The 25792-nt window shown below is 47.9% G+C and overlaps 1 protein-coding gene across 3 annotated transcripts in view; it reads right to left on the bottom strand.

Moving 5' to 3' along the window:
• Positions 1-25792, bottom strand: part of LOC134933240 (uncharacterized) — a 265045-nt gene that overhangs the window by 197020 nt on the left and 42233 nt on the right. The gene's annotated exons all lie outside the window — the stretch shown is intronic.

Below are 25792 nucleotides of genomic sequence, written 5' to 3'. Positions count from 1 at the left end.
CCACCAGTATACTATATATAGCAGTACGGTACGGAAGGCCACTGCTGTACCTACCTCTGTGTCGTCATTAAGTAATAAGTATACTATCCATCTACATTCTATACCTGTGGTGCATTTTAGTTTTGCAGTTTGCTAACACAGTGACCACAAGTATATATAGCAGTACGGTACGGAAGGCCACTGCTTTACCTACCTCTGTGTCATCAAGTATACTATCCATCTACATTCTATACCTGTGGTGCATTTTTGTTGTGCGTAGTATATATAATAGTAGGCCATTGCTATTGATACTGGCATATAATTCCACACATTAAAAAATGGAGAACAAAAATAGGGAAAGATCAAGATCAACTTCCACCTCGTGCTGAAGCTGCTGCCACTAGTCATGGCCGAGACGATGAAATGCCATCAACTTCGTCTGCCAAGGCCGATGCCCAATGTCATAGTAGAGAGAATGTAAAATCCAAAAAACAAAAGTTCAGTAAAATGACCCAAAAATCAAAATTGAAAAGCATCTGATGAGAAGCGTAAACTTGCCAATATTCCATTTACGACACGGAGTGGCAAGGAACGGCTGAGGCCCTGGCCTATGTTCATGGTTAGTGGTTCAGATTCACATGAGGATGGAAGCACTCATCCTCTCGCCAGAAAAAGGAAAAGACTTAAGCTGGCAAAAGCACAGCAAAGAACTGTGCGTTCTTCTAAATCACAAATCCCCAAGGAGAGTCCAATTGTGTCGGTTGCGATGCCTGACCTTCCCAACACTGGATGGGAAGAGCTTGCGCCTTCCACCATTTGCACGCCCCCTGCAAGTGCTGGAAGGAGCACCCGCAGTCCAGTTCCTGATAGTCAAATTGAAGATGTCAGTGTTGAAGTACACCAGGATGAGGATATGGTTGTTGCTGGCGCTGGGGAGGAAATTGACAAGGAGGATTCTGATGGTGAGGTGGTTTGTTTAAGTCAGGCACCCGGGGAGACATATGTTGTCCGTGGGACGAATATGGCCATTTACATGCCTGGTCAAAATACAAAAAAAAATCAGCTCTTCGGTGTGGAATTATTTCAACACAAATGCGGACAACAGGTGTCAAGCCATGTGTTGCCTTTGTCAAGCTGTAATAAGTAGGGGTAAGGACGTTAACCACCTCGGAACATCCTCCCTTATACGTCACCTGCAGCGCATTCATCATAAGTCAGTGACAAGTTCAAAAACTTTGGATGACAGCGGAAGCAGTCCACTGACCACTAAATCCCTTCCTCTTGTAACCAAGCTCCTGCAAACCACACCACCAACTCCCTCAGTGTCAATTTCCTCCTTAGACAGGAAAGCCAATAGCCCTGCAGGCAATGTCACTGGCAAGTCTGACGAGTCCTCTCCTGCCTGGGATTCCTCCGATGCATCCTTGAGTGTAACGCCTACTGCTGCTGGCGCTGCAGTTGTTGCTGCTGGGAGTCGATCGTCATCCCAGAGGGGAAGTCGGAAGACCACTTGTACTACTTCCAGTAAGCAATTGACTGTCCAACAGTCCTTTGCGAGGAAGATGAAATATCACAGCAGTCATCCTGCTGCAAAGCAGATAACTCAGGCCTTGGCAGCCTGGGCGGTGAGAAACGTGGTTCCGGTATCCACCGTTAATTCAGAGGCAACTAGAGACTTGATTGAGGTACTGTGTCCCGGGTACCAAATACCATCTAGGTTCCATTTCTCTAGGCAGGCGATACCGAAAATGTACACAGACCTCAGAAAAAGGGTCACCAGTGTCCTAAAATATGCAGTTGTACCCAATGTCCAGTTAACCACGGACATGTGGACAAGTGGAGCAGGGCAGACTCAGGACTATATGACTGTGACAGCCCACTGGGTAGATGTATTGCCTCCCGCAGCAAGAACAGCAGCGGCGGCACCAGTAGCAGCATGTTGCAAACGCCAACTCGTTCCTAGGCTGGCTAGGCTTTGTATCACCGCTTTCCAGAACAGGCACACAGCTGACAACCTCTTACGGAAACTGAGGAAGATCATCGCAGAATGGCTTACCCCAATTGGGCTCTCCTGGGGATTTGTGAATATCGGACAACGCCAGCAATATTGTGCGTGCATTACATCTGGGCAAATTCCAGCACGTCCCATGTTTTGCACATACATTGAATTTGGTGGTGCAGAATTATTTAAAAAACAACAGGGGCGCGCAAGAGATGTTGTCGGTGGCCCGAAGAATTGCGGGCCACTTTCGGCATTCAGCCACCGCGTACAGAAGACTGGAGCACCACCAAACAATCCTGAACCTGCCCTGCCATCATCTGAAGCAAGAGGTGGTAACGAGGTGGAATTCAACCCTCTATATGCTTCAGAGGATTGAGGAGCAGCAAAAGGCCATTCAAGCCTATACATCTGCCCACGACATAGGCAAAGGAAGGGGAATGCACCTGACTCAAGCGCAGTGGAGAATGATTTCAACGTTGTGCAAGGTTCTGCAACCCTTTGAACTTGCCACACGTGAAGTCAGTTCAGACACTGCCAGCCTGAGTCAGGTCATTCCCCTCATCAGGCTTTTGCAGAAGAAGCTGGAGACAATGAATGAGGAGCTAAAACAGAGCGATTCCGCTAGGTATGTGGGACTTGTGAATGGAGCCCTTAATTCGCTTAACCAGTATTCACGGGTGGTCAATCTGTTGAAATCAGAGCACTACATTTTGGCCACCGTGCTCGATCCTAGATTTAAAACCTACGTTGTATCTCTCTTTCCGCAGAGGTTCAAAGATCTTCTGGTGAGAAAATTGTCAAGTCAAGCGGAACGTGATCCGTCAACATCTCCTCCTTCACATTCTCCCGCAACTGGGGGTGCGAGGAAAAGGCTAAGAATTCCGAGCCCACCCGCTGGCGGTGATGCAGGGCAGTCTGGAGCGAGTGCTGACATCTGGTCCGGACTGAAGGACCTGCCAACTATTACTGACATGTCGTCTACTGTCACTGCATATGATTCTCTCACCATTGAAAGAATGGTGGAGGATTATATGAGTGACCGCATCCAAGTAGGCACGTCAGACAGTCCGTACGTGTACTGGCAGGAAAAAGAGGCAATTTGGAGGCCCTTGCACAAACTGGCTTTTATTCTACCTAAAGTTGCCCTCCCTCCAGTGTGTACTCCGAAAGAGTGTTTAGTGCAGCCGCTCACATTGTCAGCAATCGGCGTACGAGGTTACTTCCAGAAAATGTGGAGAAGATGATGTTCATCAAAATGAATTATAATCAATTCCTCCGTGGAGACATTCACCAGCAATTGCCTCCAGAAAGTACACAGGGATCTGAGATGATGGATTCCAGTGAGGACGAATTAATAATCTGTGAGGAGGGGGATGTACACAGTGAAATGGGTGAGGAATCGGAGGATGATGATGAGGTGGACATCTTGCCTCTGTAGAGCCAGTTTGTGCAAGGAGAGATTGATTGCTTCTTTTTTGGTGGGGGCCCAAACCAACCAGTCATTTCAGTCACAGTCGTGTGGCAGACCCTGTCGCTGAAATGATGGGTTCGTTAAAGTGTGCATGTGCTGTTTATACAACATAAGGGTGGGTGGGAGGGCCCAAGGACAATTCCATCTTGCACCTCTTTTTTCTTTCATTTTTCTTTGCATCATGTGCTGTTTGGGGACAATTTATTTGAAGTGCCATCCTGTCTGACACTGCAGTGCCACTCCTAGATGGGCCAGGTGTTTGTGTCGGCCACTTGTGTCGCTTAGCTTAGTCACACAGCGACCTTGGTGCGCCTCTTTTTTTCTTTGCATCATGTGCTGTTTGGGGACTATTTTTTTGAAGTGCCATCCTGTCTGACACTGCAGTGCCACTCCTAGATGGGCCAGGTGTTTGTGTCGGCCACTTGTGTCGCTTAGCTTAGTCACACAGCGACCTTGGTGCGCCTCTTTTTTTCTTTGCATCATGTGCTGTTTGGGGACAATTTTTTTGAAGTGCCATCCTGCCTGACACTGCAGTGCCACTCCTAGATGGGCCAGGTGTTTGTGTCGGCCACTTGTGTCGCTTAGCTTAGCCATCTAGCGACCTTGGTGCAAATTTTAGGACTAAAAACAATATTGTGAGGTGTTCAGAATAGACTGGAAATGAGTGGAAATTATGGTTATTGGGGTTAATAATACTATGGGATCAAAATGACCCCCAAATTCTATGATTTAAGCTGTTTTTTAGGGTTTTTTGAAAAAAACACCCGAATCCAAAACACACCCGAATCCGACCAAAAATTTTCGGTGAGGTTTTGCCAAAACGCGTCCAAGTCCAAAACCAAAACCCCGAAAAATGTCCGGTGCACATCACTAATATATATATATATATATATATATATATATATATATATATATATATATATATATATATATATATATATATTTTTTTTCTCTTACATCCTAGAGGATGCTGGGGACTCCGTAAGGACCATGGGGGTATAGACGGGCTCCGCAGGAGACATGGGCACTATAAAGTACTTTTAGTATGGGTGTGCACTGGCTCCTCCCTCTATGCCCCTCCTCCAGACCTCAGTTAGATCCTGTGCCCAGAGGAGATTGGGTGCACTACAGTGGAGCTCTCCTGAGGTTCTCTGAAACAGAATTTTGTTAGGTATTTATTTTCAGGGACCACTGCTGGCAACAGGCTCCCTGCATCATGTGACTGAGGAGAGCAGACCTACTTAAGTGATAGGCTCTGCTTCTTAGGCTACTGGACACCATTAGCTCCAGAGGGAGTCGGAACGCAGGTCTCCCCCCGCCGTTCGTCCCAGAGCTGCGCCGCCGTCCTCCTCACAGAGCTGGAAGACAGAAGCCGGGTGAGTATAAGAAGAAAAGAAGGCTTCAAGGCGGCAGAAGACTTCAGATCTTCCCTGAGGTAAGTGCTCAGCGGTAACACTGCGCGCCATTGCTCCCGCACACTACACACACTGGCAGGCACTGTTGGGTGCAGGGCGCAGACGGGGGGGCGCCCTGGGCAGCAATATAAACCTCTAGGCTGGCATTTATATTGATATAGGCTGCAGAAGCAGTTAGTGGATAAATCCCCCGCCAGTTTTTATAAAATTGAGCGGGACCGAAGCCCGCCGCTGGAGGGGGCGGAGCTTGGTCCCTCAGCACTAACCAGCCCCATTTTCTCCACAGCACGCTGCAGAGAAGCTGGCTCCCTGGACTCTCCCCTGCTGAACATGGTGACAGAGGGCAGAAAAAGAGGGGGGGGGGGGGCACTTGTATGGCACAGTGAGTGTATTACACAGTTATTATATATTAAAGCGCTATATCTGGGAATTTGTTTCCAGTGTCAGTTGGCGCTGAATGTGTGCTGGCATACTCTCTCTCTGTCTCTCCAAAGGGCCTTGTTGGAGAACTGTCCCCTTATAGATATATCCCTGTGTGTGTGAGGGGTGTCGGTACGCGTGCATGTCTGAAGCGGAAGGCTCATCTAAGGAGGAGGTGGAGCAGATGATTGTGGTGTCTCCGTCGGCAACGCCGACTCATGATTGGATGGACATGTGGAATGTTTTAAATGCAAATGTGACCTTATTACATAAGAGATTGGACAAACCAGAGTCCAGGGAAAAAGCAGGAAGTCAATTCACGGCTTCGACTGGGTCACCGGGCCCTTCTGGGTCTCAAAAACGTCCCATATCCCAAATAGCAGACACTGATACCGACACGGATTCTGACTCCAGTGTCGACTATAATGAGGCGAGGTTACACCCAAGGGTGGCCAAAAGTATTCATTATATGATTATTGCAATAAAAGAGTTACCTTTCCCCCATCTCATGAGCTGAACAAGTTATTTGAAAAAGCTTGGGAAACTCCAGACAAAAAACTGCAGATTCCCAAGAAGATTCTTATGGCGTACCCTTTCCCTGCACAGGACAGGGTACGGTGGGAATCTTCGCCCAGGGTGGGCAAGGCTTTAACGCGTCTGTACAAGAAGGTGGCGCTGACGTCTCCAGACACGGCAGCCCTCAAGGATCCTGCTGATCGCAGACAGGAGACTACCTTGAAATCTATCTATACGCATACGGGTGCTTTACTCAGACTGCCAATTGCATCGGCGTGGGTATGTAGCACAGTAGCAGCTTGGACAGATACCTTGTCAACTGACCTGGATACCCTAGACAGGGATACCATTTTATTAATCTTAGGTCACATTAAAGACGCAGTCTTATATATGAGAGACGCTCAGAGAGACGTTGGGCTGCTAGGTTCAAGAGCCAACGCCATGGCGATTTCTGCTAGACAAGCCCTGTGGACCCGACTCAAAGAAGCATATGGAGGTTTTACCTTACAAAGGTGAAGTTTTATTTGGGGATGGTCTCGCGGACCTGGTTTCCACAGCTACCGTGGGTAAATCTACTTTTTTGCCTTTTGTTCCCCCACAGCAAAAGAAAACTCCACAATATCAGATGCAGTCCTTTCGGTCGCATAAGTCCAGAAGAGGTCGGGGCTCCTCCTTCCTCGCCAGAGGTAAGGGTAGAGGAAAGAGAACGCCTGCTTCGGCTAGTTTCCAGGAGCAGAAGTCCTCCCCGGCTTCTGCTAAATCCACCGCATGACGCTGGGGCTCCTCTGAGGGAGTCCGCACTGGTGGGGGCACCTCTTCGACTCTTCAGCCAGGTCAGGGTTCTTTTAGACGTGGATCCTTGGGCGATGGAAATTGTATCCCAAGGCTACAAACTGGAATTCGAAGAGGTGCCCCCTCGCCGATTTTTCAAGTTGGCTTTGCCAGCTTCTCCCCCAGAGAGGGAAGTAGTACTGGCTGCAATTCAAAAGCTGTGTCAACAGCAAGTGATTGTCAAGGTTCCCCTGGTCCAACAGGGGAAAGGGTACTATTCAACCCTGTTCATGGTCCCGAAGCCGGATGATTCGGTCAGACCCATTTTGAATCTAAAATCCCTAAACCTGTACTTGAAAAAGTTCAAGTTCAAGATGGAATCGCTCCGGGCAGTGATCTTCAGCCTGGAAGGGGGGATTTTATGGTATCACGGGACGTGAAGGATGCCTACCTTCATGTCCCCATATATCCTCCTCATCAGGAGTACCTGAGATTCGCTGTACAGGACTGTCATTACCAGTTTCAGACGTTGCAGTTTGGGCTTTCCACGGCACCGAGGATTTTCACCAAGGTGATGGCGGAGATGATGGTGCTCCTGCGCAGGCGAGGAGTCACAATTATCCCGTACTTGGACGATCTCCTGATAAAAGCGAGATCAAGAGATCATTTGCTAAAGAGTGTGTCGCTCTCCCTGAGAGTGCTACAACAGCACGGTTGGATTCTCAATCTGCCAAAGTCACAATTGGTTCCAACGACTCGACTATCATTCCTAGGCATGATTCTGGACCTAGAACAGAAGAGGGTTTTTCTCCCAATGGAAAAAGCCCAGGACCTCCAGAACATGGTCAGAGACCTGCTAAAACCAAAAAGAGTGTCTGTTCATCAATTCTCTCGAGTTCTGGGGAAAATGGTAGCAGCATACGAGGCCATCCCCTTTGGCAGGTTCCATGCGAGGACATTTCAGTGGGACCTCCTGGACAAGTGGTCAGGGTCTCATCTACAACTACATCAGAAGATAAGCCTGTCCCCCAGGGCCAGGGTGTCTCTCCTGTGGTGGCTGCAAAGTGCTCACCTTCTAGAGGGTCGCAGGTTCGGCATTTAAGACTGGGTTCTGTTAACCATGGACGCGAGCCTCAGGGGCTGGGGAGCAGTCACACAATTAAGAAATTTTCAGGGACTATGGTCAAGCCAGGAGGCTTGTGTACACATCAACGTGCTGGAATTGAGGGCCATATACAATGTCCTACGACAAGCGGAGACTCTTCTTCACGACCTACCGGTGCTGATTCAATCAGGCAACGTCACAGCCGTGGCTCATATAAACCGCCAAGGCGGGACAAGGAGCAGAGTGGCAATAGCGGAAGCCACCAGGATTCTTCGCTGGGCGGAAAATCACGTAAGAGTTCTGTCATCGGTCTTCATACCGGGAGTGGACAACTGGGAAGCAGACTTCCTCAGCAGACACGATCTCCATCCAGGAGAGTGGGGTCTTCATCAAGAAGTCTTTGCAGAAATAACAAGTCGTTGGGGACTTCCTCAAATAGACATGATGGCATCACGCCTCAACAAAAAGCTTCGGAGGTATTGTGCCAGGTCAAGGGACCCTCAGGCAGTAGCGGTAGACATCCTAGTGACACCATGGTTGTTTCAATCGGTCTATGTGTTCCCTCCTCTGCCTCTCATCTCAAAAATATTGAGAATCATAAGACGAAAAAGAGTACAAACAATACTCATTGTTCCAGATTGGCCTCGAAGGGCATGGTATTCGGATCTTCAGGAAATGATCACAGAAGATCCGTGACCTCTTCCTCTCAGGAAGGACCTGTTGCAGCAGGAGCCCTGCGTATTCCAAGACTTACCTCGGCTACGTTTGACGGCATGGCGGTTGAACATCGGATCCTAGCTGGGAGAGGTATTCCGGAGGAAGTCATCCCTACTATGATAAAGGCTAGGAAGGAGGTGACGGCGAAACATTATCACCGTATTTGGAGGAAGTATGTATCTTGGTGTGAACACAAGAATGCTCCTACGGAAGATTTCCATCTGGGCCGTTTTCTCCACTCTCTACAGACAGGAGTGGAAATGGGCCTGAAGTTAGGCTCCATTAAGGTACAGATTTCGGCCCTATCTATATTCTATCAGAAGGAATTGGCTTCTGTCCCAGAAGTCCAGACTTTTGTGAAGGGAGTGCTGCACATCCAGCCTCCTTTTGTGTCCCCGGTGGCACCTTGGGACCTTAACCGTGGTGTTAAGGTTCCTAAAATCTCACTGGTTTGAACCTCTTCAAACGGTGGAATTAAAATTTCTCACTTGGAAGGTGGTCATGTTATTGGCCCTGGCATCTGCAAAGCGGGTGTCCGAATTGGCGGCTTTGTCGCACAAGAGTCCCTATTTGATTTTCCATGTGGATAGAGCTGAGTTGAGGACTCGTCCTCAATTTTTGCCTAAGGTGGTTTCTTCATTTCATATGAACCCACCAATTGTGGTGCCTGTGGCTACGGGTGACTTGGAGGACTCCAAGTCCCTGGATGTAGTCAGGGCCTTAAAAATGTATGTAGCCAGGACGGCTAGGGTTAGGAAAACAGAGGCTCTATTGGTCCTGTATGCGGCCAACAAGGTTGGCGCTCCTGCGTCTAAGCAGACTATTGCTCGCTGGATCTGTAACACGATTCAGCAGGCTCATTCTACGGCTGGATTGCCGTTACCAGATTCGGTAAAGGCCCATTCCACTAGGAAGGTGGGCTCTTCTTGAGCGGCTGCCCGAGGCGTCTCGGCGTTACAACTTTGCCGAGCAGCTACTTGGTCGGGTTCAAACACTTTCGCAAAATTCTACAAGTTTTATACCCTGACTGATGAGGACCTCGCGTTTGCTCAATCGGTGCTGCAGAGTCATCTGCACTCTCCCGCCCGGTCTGGAGCTTTGGTATAAACCCCATGGTCCTTACGGAGTCCCCAGCATCCTCTAGGACATAAGAGAAAATAAGATTTTAAACCTACCGGTAAATCTTTTTCTCCTAGTACGTAGAGGATGCTGGGCACCTGTCCCAGTGCGGACATACTGTATTTCTGCAAGACTTGTATATAGTTATTGCTTACATAAGGGTTATGTTACAGTTTTGATGGGCTGATGCTGTTTTGTTTCATACTGTTAACAGGTTTGTATATTCCATGTTATACGGTGTGGATGGTATGGGCTGGTATGAATTTTGCACAGATTAACAATCCTTTCCTCATATTGTCCATCTCCTCTGGGCACAGTTTCTCTAAATGAGGTCTGGAGGAGGGGCATAGAGGGAGGAGCCAGTGCACACCCATACTAAAAGTTCTTTATAGTGCCCATGTCTCCTGCGGAGCCTGTCTATACCCCCATGGTCCTTACGGAGTCCCCAGCATCCTCTACGGACTAGGAGAAAAAGATTTACCGGTAGGTTTAAAATCTTATTTTATATATATATATGGAGGGGATGCCTATGGGGGTATATACTTATATCATGTAGCAAAAACAATACAAGGGGAAATATAGCACAATGGCTCCATCACCTCCTAAGCGGCGCCGCACACTACCTTTGGCCTGGTTCCTGGGTACCTGCGACGGAGGCCTCCCGACTTAGGCACGGTCGCAGACTGCTCTCCTGGATCGCATGGCTGCTACGAGAAGAAGGTAAGAGGGTCTCCTAGGTGGGACCCGCCATTATCACATTCCATCCGCAGTCTGGGGAGATGGACCGCGGCACTGGCGTGAACACTGTCACTGGGCATGGACCCCACTAGACCACCAAGGCATTCGAAGCACAGGTCAGGTGTATTAACACCTGTTTAATAAGGCTCCACAGTACCTGGGGTGGAAGTCCAGCATAGGGGAGGTGGCGCTTGACCTATAGCCCCTCCTCCGTACCAGAGCGCCATCTTTTCACAAATTTCCCACCCTGGAGCTGCTCACTCTCCCTCACTACCTCACAGAGACACTGTGCATCATCTTAATAGTATAGCTGCAGCAAGTCTCCGGGATTGCAGGGCAAGGTCTCCCATGTAAAGCCGCCTGTGTACAGCACTGAGACTTTACATTCACTTGAGTATCCTATATGTCTTAGAGACAGCGTTAGTTGAGAAAAGGTGTACATTGTAGAGTATATTGTATGAGTATTCTGCTATATCCGCCGGTCTGAGACCGCGATGTGATATATACATAACTGTACACGTTTCTTAGGTTCTATGCCTTTGATACCTTTGCCTCTCAGGATGCTTCCTTTGGATGCCGGATTCTCACATCCACTTAGGAGCGTCCCCTCCCTTGAGGAACTGCTTTAGGACATCCCCAATGTTTCCCTGTGGAAACCAATGTACCCTGCTGCAGAAAAGAAGTGTTATGGTAACTTACCATTGTTAACACTTTATGCACCTAGCTTCTTTGGGTTTGTATGGCATTAGCCACTGGTACCTTCTCCTGTCCTGAGAATGTGTTCTTATGTGACTAACATCTGCCTTCTCTCTTGCCTGCTCCTGCATTGGGCTGGTTATCAAAACTGAGCTCTCAGTGCGTGGAGGCGGGGTTTTAGAGGAGACCCCTATGCCTATGGATTAAGATCCACTCTACACTAGAGATGAGCGGGTTCGGTTCCTCGGAATCCGAACTTCATTTTTTTTTACACGGGGCCGAGCGACTCGGATCTTCCCGCCTTGCTCGGTTAACCCGAACGTCATCATCCCGCTGTCGGATTCTCGCGAGACTCGGATTCTATATAAGGAGCCGCGCGTCGCCGCCATTTTCACACGTGCATTGAGATTCATAGGGAGAGGACGTGGCTGGCGTCCTCTCCGTTTATAGAGAAGAGAGTGAGACTAGAGTAGAGAGAGACACAGTAGTAATTTTGGGGAGCATTAGGAGGAGTACTTTAGGAGGAGTACTACTACTTGCTGAAGTGATAGATAGATAGTGTGACTGTATAATGTATATCTGACTTGTGGGGGAGACACTGACAGTGGGGAGCAGTTAGAGTCTGAGAGCAGGACTCAGGAGTACATATAACGTACAGTGCACACTTTTGCTGCCAGAGTGCCACACTGCCATTGTGACCACACTGACCACCAGTATAATATATATTGTGATTGTCTGCTTAGGAGTACTACTTGCAAGTTGCTGATAGTGTGACCAGTGACCTGACCACCAGTTTAATAATCACCACCAGTTTAATATATATATAATATATATATATAATTGTATATAATATATATATAATATATATATATATATATATATATATATATATATATATATAATTGTATACCACCTACCCATTTTTTTTTTTCTTTCTTCTTTATACATACTACTATAGTAGCTTACTGTAGCAGTCTGCGGTGCTGCTGAGCTGACAGTGTCCAGCAGGTCCGTCATCAGTCATTACATAATAAATATATCTACCTGTCCGGCTGCAGTACTAGTGTGATATTATATATATATATATATATATATATATATATATATATATATATATATATATATATATATATATTGATTTCATCTCATTATCATCCAGTCTATATTAGCAGCAGACACAGTACGGTAGTCCACGGCTGTAGCTACCTCTGTGTCGGCAGTCGCTCGTCCATCCATAAGTATACTAGTATCCATCCATCTCCATTGTTTACCTGAGGTGCCTTTTAGTTGTGCCTATTAAAATATGGAGAACAAAAATGTTGAGGTTCCAAAATTAGGGAAAGATCAAGATCCACTTCCACCTCGTGCTGAAGCTGCTGCCACTAGTCATGGCCGAGACGATGAAATGCCAGCAACGTCGTCTGCCAAGGCCGATGCCCAATGTCATAGTACAGAGCATGTAAAATCCAAAACACCAAATATCAGTAAAAAAAGGACTCCAAAATCTAAAATCAAATTGTCGGAGGAGAAGCGTAAACTTGCCAATATGCCATTTACCACACGGAGTGGCAAGGAACGGCTGAGGCCCTGGCCTATGTTCATGGCTAGTGGTTCAGCTTCACATGAGGATGGAAGCACTCAGCCTCTCGCTAGAAAAATGAAAAGACTCAAGCTGGCAAAAGCACCGCAAAGAACTGTGCGTTCTTCGAAATCCCAAATCCACAAGGAGAGTCCAATTGTGTCGGTTGCGATGCCTGACCTTCCCAACACTGGACGTGAAGAGCATGCGCCTTCCACCATTTGCACGCCCCTGCAAGTGCTGGAAGGAGCACCCGCAGTCCAGTTCCTGATAGTCAGATTGAAGATGTCAGTGTTGAAGTACACCAGGATGAGGAGGATATGGTTGTTGCTGGCGCTGGGGAGGAAATTGACAAGGAGGATTCTGATGGTGAGGTGGTTTGTTTAAGTCAGGCACCCGGGGAGACACCTGTTGTCCGTGGGAGGAATATGGCCGTTGACATGCCTGGTGAAAATACCAAAAAAATCAGCTCTTCGGTGTGGAAGTATTTCAACAGAAATGCGGACAACATTTGTCAAGCCGTGTGTTGCCTTTGTCAAGCTGTAATAAGTAGGGGTAAGGACGTTAACCACCTCGGAACATCCTCCCTTATACGTCACCTGCAGCGCATTCATAATAAGTCAGTGACAAGTTCAAAAACTTTGGGCGACAGCGGAAGCAGTCCACTGACCAGTAAATCCCTTCCTCTTGTAACCAAGCTCACGCAAACCACCCCACCAACTCCCTCAGTGTCAATTTCCTCCTTCCCCAGGAATGCCAATAGTCCTGCAGGCCATGTCACTGGCAATTCTGACGAGTCCTCTCCTGCCTGGGATTCCTCCGATGCATCCTTGCGTGTAACGCCAACTGCTGCTGGCGCTGCTGTTGTTGCTGCTAGGAGTCGATGGTCATCCCAGAGGGGAAGTCGTACTCGTAAGCCCACTTTTACTACTTCCACCAAGCAATTGACTGTCCAACAGTCCTTTGCGAGGAAGATGAAATATCACAGCAGTCATCCTGCTGCAAAGCGGATTACTGAGGCCTTGGCATCCTGGGTGGTGAGAAACGTGGTTCCGGTATCCATCATTACTGCAGAGCCAACTAGAGACTTGTTGGAGGTACTGTGTCCCCGGTACCAAATACCATCTAGGTTCCATTTCTCTAGGCAGGCGATACCGAAAATGTACACAGACCTCAGAAAAAGAGTCACCAGTTTCCAAAAAAATGCAGCTGTACCCAATGTCCACTTAACCACGGACATGTGGACAAGTGGAGCAGGGCAGGGTCAGGACTATATGACTGTGACAGCCCACTGGGTAGATGTATGGACTCCCGCCGCAAGAACAGCAGCGGCGGCACCAGTAGCAGCATCTCGCAAACGCCAACTCTTTCCTAGGCAGGCTACGCTTTGTATCACCGGTTTCCAGAATACGCACACAGCTGAAAACCTCTTACGGCAACTGAGGAAGATCATCGCGGAATGGCTTACCCCAATTGGACTCTCCTGTGGATTTGTGGCATCGGACAACGCCAGCAATATTGTGTGCACATTAAATCTGGGCAAATTCCAGCACGTCCCATGTTTTGCACATACCTTGAATTTGGTGGTGCAGAATTTTTTAAAAAACGACAGGGGCGTGCAAGAGATGCTGTCGGTGGCCAGAAGAATTGCGGGACACTTTCGGCGTACAGGCACCACGTACAGAAGACTGGAGCAACACCAAAAACGCCTGAACCTGCCCTGCCATCATCTGAAGCAAGAAGTGGTAACGAGGTGGAATTCAACCCTCTATATGCTTCAGAGGTTGGAGGAGCAGCAAAAGGCCATTCAAGCCTATACAATTCAGCACGATATAGGAGGTGGAATGCACCTGTCTCAAGCGCAGTGGAGAATGATTTCAACGTTGTGCAAGGTTCTGCTGTCCTTTGAACTTGCCACACGTGAAGTCAGTTCAGACACTGCCAGCCTGAGTCAGGTCATTCCCCTCATCAGGCTTTTGCAGAAGAAGCTGGAGACATTGAAGGAGGAGCTAACACGGAGCGATTCCGCTAGGCATGTGGGACTTGTGGATGGAGCCCTTAATTCGCTTAACAAGGATTCACGGGTGGTCAATCTGTTGAAATCAGAGCACTACATTTTGGCCACCGTGCTCAATCCTAGATTTAAAACCTACCTTGGATCTCTCTTTCCGGCAGACACAAGTCTGCTGGGGTTCAAAGACCTGCTGGTGAGAAAATTGTCAAGTCAAGCGGAACGCGACCTGTCAACATCTCCTCCTTCACATTCTCCCGCAACTGGGGGTGTGAGGAAAAGGCTCAGAATTCCGAGCCACCCGCTGGCGGTGATGCAGGGCAGTCTGGAGCGACTGCTGATGCTGACATCTGGTCCGGACTGAAGGACCTGTCAACGATTACGGACATGTCATCTACTGTCACTGCATATGATTCTCTCCCCATTGAAAGAATGGTGGAGGATTATATGAGTGACCGCATCCAAGTAGGCACGTCACACAGTCCGTACTTATACTGGCAGGAAAAAGAGGCAATTTGGAGGCCCTTGCACAAACTGGCTTTATTCTACCTAAGTTGCCCTCCCACAAGTGTGTACTCCAAAAGAGTGTTTAGTGCTGCCGCTCACCTTGTCAGCAATCGGCGTACGAGGTTACTTCCAGAAAATGTGGAGAAGATGATGTTCATTAAAATGAATTATAATCAATTCCTCCGTGGAGACATTGACCAGCAGCAATTGCCTCCACAAAGTACACAGGGAGCTGAGATGGTGGATTCCAGTGGGGACGAATTGATAATCTGTGAGGAGGGGGATGTACACGGTGATATATCGGAGGATGATGATGTAGAGCCAGCCTCTGTAGAGCCAGTTTGTGCAAGGAGAGATTAATTGCTTCTTTTTTGGTGGGGGTCCAAACCAACCCGTCATTTCAGTCACAGTCGTGTGGCAGACCCTGTCACTGAAATGATGGGTTGGTTAAAGTGTGCATGTCCTGTTTATACAACATAAGGGTGGGTGGGAGGGCCCAAGGACAATTCCATCTTGCACCTCTTTTTTCTTTAATTTTTCTTTGCGTCATGTGCTGTTTGGGGAGTGTTTTTTGGAAGGGCCATCCTGCGTGACACTGCAGTGCCACTCCTAGATGGGCCAGTTGTTTGTGTCGGCCACTAGGGTCGCTTATCTTACTCACACAGCTACCTCATTGCGCCTCTTTTTTTCTTTGCGTCATGTGCTGTTTGGGGAGTGTTTTTTGGAAGGGCCATCCTGCGTGACACTGCAGTGCCACTCCTAGATGGGCCAGGTGTTTGTGTCGGCCACTAGGGTCGCTTAGCTTACTCACACAGCTACCTCATTGCGCCTCTTTTTTTCTTTGCGTCATGTGCTGTTTGGGGAGTGTTTTTTGGAAGGGCCATCCTGCGTGACACTGTAGTGCCACTCCTAGATGGGCCCGGTGTTTGTGTCGGCCACTAGGGTCGCTTATCTTACTCACACAGCTACCTCATTGCGCCTCTTTTTTTCTTTGCGTCATGTGCTGTTTGGGGAGTGTTTTTTGGAAGGGCCATCCTGCATGACACTGCAGTGCCACTCCTAGATGGGCCCGGTGTTTGTGTCGGCCACTAGGGTCGCTTATCTTACTCACACAGCTACCTCATTGCGCCTCTTTTTTTCTTTGCGTCATGTGCTGTTTGGGGAGTGTTTTTTGGAAGGGCCATCCTGCGTGACACTGCAGTGCCACTCCTAGATGGGCCCGGTGTTTGTGTCGGCCACTAGGGTCGCTTATCTTACTCACACAGCTACCTCATTGCGCCTCTTTTTTTCTTTGCGTCATGTGCTGTTTGGGGAGTGTTTTTTGGAAGGGCCATCCTGCGTGACACTGCAGTGCCACTCCTAGATGGGCCCGGTGTTTGTGTCGGCCACTAGGGTCGCTTATCTTACTCACACAGCTACCTCATTGCGCCTCTTTTTTTCTTTGCGTCATGTGCTGTTTGGGGAGTGTTTTTTGGAAGGGCCATCCTGCGTGACACTGCAGTGCCACTCCTAGATGGGCCCGGTGTTTGTGTCGGCCACTAGGGTCGCTTATCTTACTCACACAGCTACCTCATTGCGCCTCTTTTTTTCTTTGCATCATGTGCTGTTTGGGGAGTGTTTTTTGGAAGGGCCATCCTGCGTGACACTGCAGTGCCACTCCTAGATGGGCCCGGTGTTTGTGTCGGCCACTAGGGTCGCTTATCTTACTCACACAGCTACCTCATTGCGCCTCTTTTTTTCTTTGCGTCATGTGCTGTTTGGGGAGTGTTTTTTGGAAGGGCCATCCTGCGTGACACTGCAGTGCCACTCCTAGATGGGCCAGGTGTTTGTGTCGGCCACTAGGGTCGCTTAGCTTACTCACACAGCTACCTCATTGCGCCTCTTTTTTTCTTTGCGTCATGTGCTGTTTGGGGAGTGTTTTTTGGAAGGGCCATCCTGCGTGACACTGCAGTGACACTCCTAGATGGGCCCGGTGTTTGTGTCGGCCACTAGGGTCGCTTAGCTTAGTCATCCAGCGACCTCGGTGCAAATTTTAGGACTAAAAATAATATTGTGAAGTGTGAGGTATTCAGAATAGACTGAAAATGAGTGGAAATTATGGTTTTTGAGGTTAATAATACTTTGGGATCAAAATGACCCCCAAATTCTATGATTTATGCTGTTTTTTAGTGTTTTTTGAAAAAAACACCCGAATCCAAAACACACCCGAATCCGACAAAAAAAATTCGGTGAGGTTTTGCCAAAACGCGGTCGAACCCAAAACACGGCCGCGGAACCGAACCCAAAACCAAAACACAAAACCTGAAAAATTTCAAGTGCACATCTCTACTCTACACCCTGATGTTTCCCAGTGGACCCCTGTGTACTTCACAGAAAAAGTGTTAATAATGGTAAGCCTACCATATCACTTCATTTAAAATGCATGTAACCATAGGGATCATTCTCTGATGATCCCATTTGAATGTATGCATCTCTAATTTACTTTTCCCCCCTAAGAATGTAACAGCTACATAAGGGGGTGAGGTGCAATCAGGGAGATTGCTGGTCTATTCAGGGAGTCAGGCAGAGTGCTTCTATTTCAGGGAGTCTCCTGCAGAATGTGGGAGGGCAGGCAACTATGGTGTGCACTGTTCGTGTGTGTGTGTGTATGTATATATGGTTGTGGGTGTGTGTGTACTGTATGTGTGTGTATATATGTAGTAGGGGTGTGTTTGTGTGTGTGAGTGTAATGTATGTGCATGTAGCGTGTGTGTGTGTGTATATGTGGCAGTGGTGGATGGGTGTGTGTGTGTCTGTGTACTGGGTGTATGTGTATATGTGGTGGTGTATATATAGTATCTAGTGTGTGTGTGTGTGTGTGTGTGTGTGTGTGTGTGTGTGTGTGTGTGTGTGTGTGTGTGTGTGTGGTGGCAGGTGTGTTTGTTTGTATATGTGGTGGCGAGTATGTGTGTGTACGCTGTGTGTGTATATGTGGTGCTGGTATGTGTGTGTGTGTGTGTGTGTGTTTGTAACTTTGTATACTGTATGTGTTTGTAGTGTGTACTGTTTGTGTTTATGTGGTGGTCGGCAGGGGATAAAAGTGAGCCATAACGGGGCTGAACTGCATTCCATCAGTTATATTTGGAGCCGGAACACGTTCCTGTTTCTTCCTCCCACCTTTTACACCCATGGCACTATTTCTACAGGCAGCACTGTATCTTCACTGCGAGCCACGGTTCCCGCATTGATAGATGGGGCAGTCCCCTTCCGATGGTGCTTGGCTGTGGCGGTAATGGGACCACAAGGAGAGGAGCCTATAGGAAACACCAGTGACATATGAGGCATCGGGGTGGTTTTGGACATTTATTATGTGTATAAGTGGCACTGCTGCTGTGGGCATTATTATAGGTATAAGTGGCCCTGCTACCATAGGCATTATTATGTGTATAAGCGGCACTGCTACCGTGGGCATTATTATGTGTATAAAAGGCACTGATATCATGGTCATTATGTGTATAAGCAGCACTGCTACCATGGGCATTATTATGTGTATAAAAGGCACTGATATCATGGTCAATATGTGTATAAGCAGCACTGCTACCATGGGCATTATTATGTGTATAAGCGGCACTGCTACCGTGGGCATTATTATGTGTATAAAAGGCACTGATATCATGGTCATTATGTGTATAAGCAGCACCGCTACCATGGGCATTATTATGTGTATAAGCGGCACTGCTACCGTGGGCATTATTATGTGTATAAGCGGCACTGATACCATGATTATTATGTGTAAAAGTGACACTGCTACTGTGGACATTATTATGTGTATAAGGGGCACTGATACTTTGGGCATTATTATGTGTATAAATGGCACTATTACAGTGGGTATTATTATTTGTTTAAGCGGTACTAAATCTACTGATACAGTGGGCATTGTTACGTGTATAAGAACTAAGCACTGATACTGTGGGTATAATTATGTGTATAAGCAGCACTGATAACTTGGGCATTATTGTGTATTAGCAGCACTGATACTGTGGGCATTATTATGTGTATAAGCGACACTGCTATATACAGTAGGTTTCCTTTTGTTTGTTGATGTTCACATTACACTGTAGATATAAGTGGAGAGGGCAGCTAAGGTGACTGAAGAAAGGCCCACTCCCACCACTGGTCATACCCTCACATCACACACAATTAGGCCCTTTGAAATTTCAGTTACAGGCCCATGTGGACCTTAATCTAGCACTGGCAGGTGCCACAGCAATGGTCCTAATTGCTTCAGAGCATACTTGATAAACTATAACAGGTTACCTCTGTCAGTGGCAGTCACAGGACCATTGCCTTAAAATGTTTATCTGTCTTCTAAAACTGGCAGTTTCTTCAGGGTGAGGGGTGGCTGGCTGTCCAGCAGGGCCAATTCCAGGGGCTCAAGGCAGGTTCCTTTCCCTGCAGCTGCTCCAGCCTCCATGTCCTCCTTGCATTGCTGAGTAGAGGGTCCTGTTTTCTCCCAACGGCAGCATGCAAAACAGGGGAGGGACTAAGGAGGCAGGTTGGGAGAGACAGTGAGGGCAGAGAGTGCCGGGGAATCCTGAGCCGCATCAAAGCCAGAAGATGATCGGGTCTGAGGTTTACTTTCAGCCATCGGCTAGGGGGACACAGTCCAGACTGACATTCATCCACTGATGGCGACCGTGGCACTGCCTATCAACGAGCCCCCTGAGAGACACAAGCGACTGCCTATGTTGACTAGTGGTAAATCCAATATTGGCCGTGGCCATCAAGTATTAAAAACTTCACCTTTGAATTTTCCCTCAGACTTGAACAGCCTTTGCGCTCTATTTTATTTAGGCACATTGCAGCAAAACAATGCTTTGGAATAAGAATGATTTGTTTCTCCCTGCCCTGGTATAAAGTGCAGAACAGGAGAGAGCTGTGAGACTATCAGGACTCATTTCAGAGCCATGGAGACATAGGGGCTTATTCTGAATTGTATGCAAAGCAAAAAAAGTGAAGTAACTGTGAATCTTGGTAAAGTCATATGCAGGTGCTACAAATGTAAAATGTGCAGATACTGTAGATTTAGATTTGAGTGGGACATGTCTAAACAAATCTAAATTGCAATGTAAACCTAAAGCTTTTCAGCATTTGAGGACTACACATAAAAACAGCCAGTATTTCCACTGCATGCAAAAACATAAATGTATTTGCATCACTTGCATTACTTGCTTTATTTGCTTAACTCAATCATAATTTGCAAAAGTGAATAGATTCCTTTTTATTTAATGTCCTATTTATTTTTGTGAGTGAGGTATTATCAATAAAGACTTGTTTGTATGGTTTTTGGTTCCTTGTGCAGCAGTTGTATCAGAGCGTGTGTGAAGAACCTCAAGTTAAGTCTTTTTGTTTTGGAGAAATATTGAATCATACTAACGTACATTCCCAGACTTTTGGGAAGCCCCAGAAGAGTGGGTGGTCCTTTGTTGTAAAGTGGGCAGCATATGAAAAATAATGCCATGAATCATGGGTCCATGGAGAGAGGGGAAAATAAGAATTTACTTACCGATAATTCTATTTCTCGGAGTCCGTAGTGGATGCTGGGGTTCCTGAAAGGACCATGGGGAATAGCGGCTCCGCAGGAGACAGGGCACAAAAGTAAAGCTTTTACAGGTCAGGTGGTGTGTACTGGCTCCTCCCCCTATGACCCTCCTCCAGACTCCAGTTAGGTACTGTGCCCGGACGAGCGTACACAATAAGGGAGGATTTTGAATCCCGGGTAAGACTCATACCAGCCACACCAATCACACCGTACAACTTGTGATCTAAACCCAGTTAACAGTATGATAACAGAGGAGCCTCTGAAAGATGGCTTCCTAAACAATAACCCGAATTAGTTAACAATAACTATGTACAAGTATTGCAGATAATCCGCACTTGGGATGGGCGCCCAGCATCCACTACGGACTCCGAGAAATAGAATTATCGGTAAGTAAATTCTTATTTTCTCTATCGTCCTAAGTGGATGCTGGGGTTCCTGAAAGGACCATGGGGATTATACCAAAGCTCCCAAACGGGCGGGAGAGTGCGGATGACTCTGCAGCACCGAATGAGAGAACTCCAGGTCCTCCTTTGCCAGGGTATCAAATTTGTAAAAATTTACAAACGTGTTCTCCCCTGACCACGTAGCTGCTCGGCAGAGTTGTAATGCCGAGACCCCTCGGGCAGCCGCCCAAGATGAGCCCACCTTCCTTGCGGAATGGGCCTTAACAGATTTAGGCTGTGGCAGGCCTGCCACAGAATGTACAAGTTGAATTTTGTTACAAATCCAACGAGCAATCGACTGCTTAGAAGCAGGTGCACCCAACTTGTTGGGTGCATACAGTATAAACAGCGAGTCAGATTTTCTGACTCCAGCCGTCCTTTAAATGTATATTTTTAAGGCTCTGACAACGTCCAACAACTTGGAGTCCTTCAAGTCGTCTGTAGCCGCAGGCACTACAATAGGCTGGTTCAGGTGAAACGCTGATACCACCTTAGGGAGAAAATGCGGACGCGTCCGCAGCTCTGCCCTATGTCGAATGGAAAATTAAATAAGGGCTTTTATAAAACAAAGCCGCCAGTTCAGATACTCTCCCGGCCGAAGCCAGGGCCAGTAACATAGTCACTTTCCATGTGAGATATTTCAAATCCACATTCTTTAGTGGTTCAAACCAATTGGATTTGAGGAAATCTAAAACTACATTTAGATCCCACGGTGCCACCTTAGGCACCACAGGAGGCTGTATATGCAGTACTCCTTTGATAAAAATCTGGACCTCAGGGACTGAGGCCAATTCTTTTTGGAAGAATATTGATAGGGCCGAAATTTGAACCTTAATAGATCCCAATTTGAGACCCATAGACAATCCTGATTGCAGGAAATGTAGGAAAACGACCCAGTTGAAATTCCTCCATCGGAGCACTCCGCTGCTCGCACCACGCAACATATTTTCGCCAAATACGGCGATAATGCTTCGCGGTGACTTCCTTCCTTGCCTTTATCAAGGTAGGAATGACTTCTTCTGGAATGCCTTTTCCTTTTAGGATCTGGCATTCAAACGCCATGCCGTCAAACGCAGCCGCGGTAAGTCTTGAAAAAGACAAGGACCCTGCTGAAGCAGGTCCCTTCTCAGAAGTAGAGGCCACGGATCGTCCGTGACCATCTCTTGAAGTTCCGGGTACCAAGTCCTTCTTGGCCAATCCGGAGCCACTAGTCTTACTCCTCTTTGCCGTATAATCCTCAATACCTTTGGTATGAGAGGCAGAGGAGGAAACACATATACCGACTGGTACACCCAAGGTGTTACCAGCGCGTCCACAGCTATTGCCTGCGGATCTCTTGACCTGGCGCAATACCTGTCCAGTGTTTTGTTGAGGCGAGACGCCATCATGTCCACCATTGGTTTTACCCAACGGTTTAATAGCATGTGGAAAACTTCTGGATGAAGTCCCCACTCTCCCGGGTGAAGGTCGTGTCTGCTGAGGAAGTCTGCTTCCCAGTTGTCCACGCCCGGGATGAATAGTGCTGACAGTGCTATCACGTGATTCTCCGCCCAGCGAAGGATCCTGGCAGCTTCTGCCATTGCCCTCCTGCTTCTTGTGCCGCCCTGTCTGTTTACATGGGCGACTGCCGTGATGTTGTCCGACTGGATCAACACCGGTCTTCCTTGAAGCAGAGGTTCCGCCTGGCTTAGAGCATTGTAGATTGCTCTTAGTTCCAGAATGCTTATGTGAAGAGACTTTTTCAGGCTCGACCACACTCCCTGGAAATCTCTTCCCTGTGTGACTGCTCCCCAGCCTCTCAGGCTGGCATCCGTGGTCACCAGGATCCAATCCTGCATGCCGAATCTGCGGCCCTCCAATAGATGAGCCTCCTGCAACCACCACAGAAGGGATACCCTTGTCCTCGGCGACAGGGTTATCCGCAGGTGCATCTGAAGATGCGACCCTGACCATTTGTCCAACAGATCCCTTTGCATGGAATCTGCCGAAAGGGATTGCTTCGTAAGAAGCTACCATTTTTTCCCAGGACTCTTGTGCATTGATGTACAGACACCTTTCCTGGTTTTAGGAGGTTCCTGACCAGGTCAGATAACTCCTTGGCTTTTTCTTCGGGAAGAAAAACCTTTTTCTGAACTGTGTCCAGAATCATCCCCAGGAACAGCAGACGAGTTGTCGGCATTAATTGGGATTTTGGAATATTCAGAATCCATCCGTGCTGCTTTAGCACCTCTTGAGATAGTGCTAAACCCATCTCTAGCTGTTCTCTGGACCTTGCCCTTATTAGGAGATCGTCCAAGTATGGGATAATTAATACGCCTTTTCTTCGAAGAAGAAATATTATCTCGGCCATTACCTTTGTAAAGACCCGAGGTGCCGTGGACAAACCAAACGGCAGCGTCTGAAACTGATAGTGACAGTTTTGTACAACGAACCTGAGGTACCCCTGGTGTGAGGGGTAATTGGAACGTGGAGATACGCATCCTTGATGTCCAAGGATACCATAAAGTCCCCTTCTTCCAGGTTCGCTATCACTGCTCTGAGTGACTCCATCTTGAACTTGAACTTCTTTATGTACAGGTTCAAGGACTTCAGATTTAGAATAGGCCTTACCGAGCCATCCGGCTTCGGTACCACAAAAAGAGTGGAATAATACCCCTTCCCTTGTTGTAGAAGAGGTACCTTGACTATCACCTGCTGAGAATACAGCTTGTGAATGGCTTCCAAAACCGTCTCCCTTTCTGAGGGGGACGTTGGTAAAGCAGACTTCAGGAAACGGCGAGGTGGCTCTGTCTCTAATTTCAACCTGTACCCCTGAGATATTATCTGCAGGATCCAGGGATTTACCTGCGAGTGAGCCCACTGCGCGCTGTAATTCTTGAGACGACCGCCTACCGCCCCCGAGTCCGCTTGCGAAGCCCCAGCGTCATGCTGAGGCTTTTGTAGAAGCCGGGGAGGGCTTCTGTTCCTGGGAAGGAGCTGCCTGTTGCTGTCTCTTCCCTCGTCCTCTGCCTCGTGGCAGATATGAATAGCCCTTTGCTCTCTTATTTTTAAAGGAACGAAAGGGCTGCGGTTGAAAGGTCGGTGCCTTTTTCTGTTGGGGAGTGACTTGAGGTAGAAAGGTGGATTTCCCGGCCGTAGCCGTGGCCACCAAATCCGATAGACCGACCCCAAATAACTCCTCTACGCATCGCCTGTCCACTGTCGTGTCCATAAAGCTCTTCTGGCCGAAATGGACATAGCACTTACCCGTGATGCCAGTGTGCAGATATCTCTCTGTGCATCACGCATATAAAGAAATGCATCCTTTATTTGTTCTAACGACAGTAAAATATTGTCCCTGTCCAGGGTATCAATATTTTCGATCAGGGACTCTGACCAAACTACCCCAGCACTGCACATCCAGGCAGTCGCAATAGCTGGTCGTAGTATAACACCTGCATGTGTGTATATACCTTTTTGGATATTTTCCATCCTCCTATCTGATGGATCTTTAAGTGCGGCCGTCTCAGGAGAGGGTAACGCCACTTGTTTTGATAAGCGTGTTAGCGCTTTGTCCACCCTAGGAGGTGTTTCCCAGCGCTCCCTAACCTCTGGCGGGAAAGGGTATAAAGCCAATAACTTCTTTGAAATTAGCAGTTTTTTATCGGGGCACCCCACGCTTCATCACACACGTCATTTAATTCTTCTGATTCGGTAAAAACTACTGGTAGTTTTTTCACACCCCACATAATACCCTGTTTAGTGGTACCTGTAGTATCAGCTAAATGTAACATCTCCTTTATTGCCAAAATCATATAACGTGTGGCCCTACTGGAAAATACGGTTGATTCGTCACCTTCACCACCGGAATCAGTGCCTGTGTCTGGGTCTGTGTCGACCGACTGAGGCAAGGGGCGTTTTACAGCCCCTGACGGTGTTTGAGGCGCCTGGACAGGCACTAATTGAGTGTCCGGCCGCCTCATGTCGGCAAACGACTGCTTAAGCGAGTTGACGCTATCCCGTAATTCCACAAATAAAGGCATCCATTCTGGTGTCGACCCCCTAGGAGGTGACATCCTCATATTTGGCAATTGCTCCGCCTCCACACCAATAACGTCCTCATACATGTCGACACACACATACCGACACACAGCAGACACACAGGGAATGCTCTATACGAAGACAGGACCCACTAGCCCTTTGGGGAGACAGAGGGAGAGTCTGCCAGCACACACCAAAAAGCGCTATATATGACAGGGATAGCCTTATGATTAAGTGCTCCCTTATAGCTGCTTTTATATTAATATATTGCCATTTATTTTGCCCCCCCTCTCTGTTATACCCTGTTTCTGTAGTGCAGTGCAGGGGAGAGACCTGGGAGCCTTCCTGACCAGCGGAGCTGTGACAGAAAATGGCGCCGTGTGCTGAGGAGATAGGCCCCGCCCCTTTTTCGGCGGGCTCGTCTCCCGCTATTTAGTACATTTAGGCAGGGGTAAATATCTCCATATAGCCTCTGGGGCTATATGTGAGGTATTTTTAGCCTTTTTAAAGGTTTTCATTTGCCTCCCAGGGCGCCCCCCCCCCAGCGCCCTGCACCCTCAGTGACTGCCGTGTGAAGTGTGCTGAGAGGAAAATGGCGCACAGCTGCAGTGCTGTGCGCTACCTTAAGAAGACTGCAGGAGTCTTCAGCCGCCGATTCTGGACCTCTTCTTGCTTCAGCATCTGTGAGGGGGCCGGCGGCGT

The sequence above is a fragment of the Pseudophryne corroboree genome, chromosome 6 (assembly GCF_028390025.1).
Source record: "Pseudophryne corroboree isolate aPseCor3 chromosome 6, aPseCor3.hap2, whole genome shotgun sequence".
NCBI classification, from domain to species: domain Eukaryota; kingdom Metazoa; phylum Chordata; class Amphibia; order Anura; family Myobatrachidae; genus Pseudophryne; species Pseudophryne corroboree.
This window is presented reverse-complemented; position numbering and strand designations above follow the sequence as displayed.